Source organism: Micromys minutus, assembly GCF_963924665.1.
Source record: "Micromys minutus genome assembly, chromosome: 11".
Taxonomy (NCBI): Eukaryota; Metazoa; Chordata; class Mammalia; order Rodentia; family Muridae; genus Micromys; species Micromys minutus.
In genome coordinates, this window is record NC_137980.1 from 52,511,530 (window position 1) to 52,513,266 (window position 1,737).

The window sequence follows — 1,737 nt, forward strand, 5'->3', positions numbered from 1 at the left end:
ACCCCTTCTCTCAGCCACTTGTGGTCAGACTGCTCTACCCCTTCATGGGATATGAGTCTCGACCCTAGTGCACTGGTTCATTAAAAAACCTCATGTAATTGCAGCAAGGACGGCCTCTCGTGAGTTCTTGGGGGGTCATGTTATCCCGAGACTTGACTGAGAGTCTCCCCTCTACAGGGGTCTTTCTTTCTTTCTTTTTTTTTTAATGTCTAAAATTTTTATTGTCCCCAAATTGTACTTGTGATCAGGGTCTTGTTTCTGGAGCTAGGAAACTGAGGTCTCATTCGTCAGCCTGCTGTACGGTTCCCTTCTCAGACACATAGATGCCATCCAAAAACTTTCTGATATCCTTGTTTTTAACTGTTGTGGCTTGCTGAATCAGAGCCACTAAATTTGAAACAAGTTCAATATCATTTCCTTCAAGAATTAATTCATCCTTCTGGGCTTGAGAGACCAAACAAGCAACACCTGTCCTCATCTGAACCCTGTGGATGTTTTTTCACCCAAGAAATTTCAGATTTCACCCAAAGACCCATTCTCCCGAATAACGACGTTGATGGGGAAGTGAGCATACACAGACCTCATCTTGTAACGGATGTCCAGTGTTACACCCTTGATCGTGTTCTGAACATGACTGCAGATGGTTCTGACAGTGGCCAGCTCCTTTCTGTTGCCCCACCATTTGTCAACACGGAGCCTCTTCTTTTTCTTCCCAAGAAGACTCAGCTATACATTGATGTGATTGAAGTCCCTCCGCAGAGTTCCCCTGGGGCCCTTCACAATGACTGTGCGCCCCTTCAGAGTGATTTCAACATTATCTGGAATGTCGACCGTTTGATTGCTGAGAATGGTCTTCATTCTCGAAGTAGATGGGGGCAAAAAGCACGGGGGTCTTTCATTAGCAGCCCTGGTGGCTGACAGTGGAGGAAGTCTTGAACCCTAAAAAAGAGGCATACATCTGTAACCCTAGCACTCAGGGAGGCAGAGGCAGGCAAATCTCTGGGAGGACAGTTTGTTTACATAGTAAGCTCAAGGCCAGGACTACAGAGTGAGATCCTGTTTCCTAAAACAAAACAACCTCACCCCAATAAAAAGAATCAGGACACATCTGATTGTGCATAATTATACCCCAGTCCCTAAAGTAGTACCTAGCACACAGTAGGTACTCAGGAAACACAGCAGAAGGAAGGATGAGGGGCAAGGAAGGAGAAAGAAAGAAAAACTTTTGAGTGGCTCTTCCAGAACTGCAGGAAGTAACCCGGGTTCCATTCAGCAGAGCTGGAGAAGATGCATGGGGGAGGGGCAGGGGAGGCTGCTCATTTCAGTCCTTCCATCAAGTGACGTCAGAATTCAATTCCATCCTGAGCGGGTTTCTCTTCTCATTTTCATCCCCTACCATCTTTTAACACTCTCTGTTGAATTTTGTGTTTGGAAAGGCTGATTGAATTGTGGCTCCAGGGACTTGCGACAGTCACTTTAGATACTTAAAAGTTCCAATCATGCTGCCACCACCCAGCCTCCCACCACCTGAATGTTAGAGAAGCCATCTCTTATGAGAGCTGATTATGTCTTTACAGCCCGGAACATCAAATTCTGAAATGGGGGGCTGTAAAAATCAGAATTCGCCATGACTAACACAAGTCATAGAAAAGGCACCAAAATGCCTATTTGATGAGAAACAGGCTGCTGGAGATTGTAGCTGATATCATTGGAGTCCTGGGTGGGTCCAAGGCTAGG

General features: G+C 45.9%; 1 pseudogene across 1 annotated transcript; it reads right to left on the bottom strand.

Annotated features, from left to right (window-relative positions):
* Positions 1–233: 233 nt before the first annotated feature.
* Positions 234–864, bottom strand: LOC308426775 (large ribosomal subunit protein uL6-like; annotated as a pseudogene). Its single transcript has one exon. The product of its transcript is annotated as a large ribosomal subunit protein uL6-like (transcript).
* Between the last annotated feature and the right edge of the window lie 873 nt (positions 865–1,737).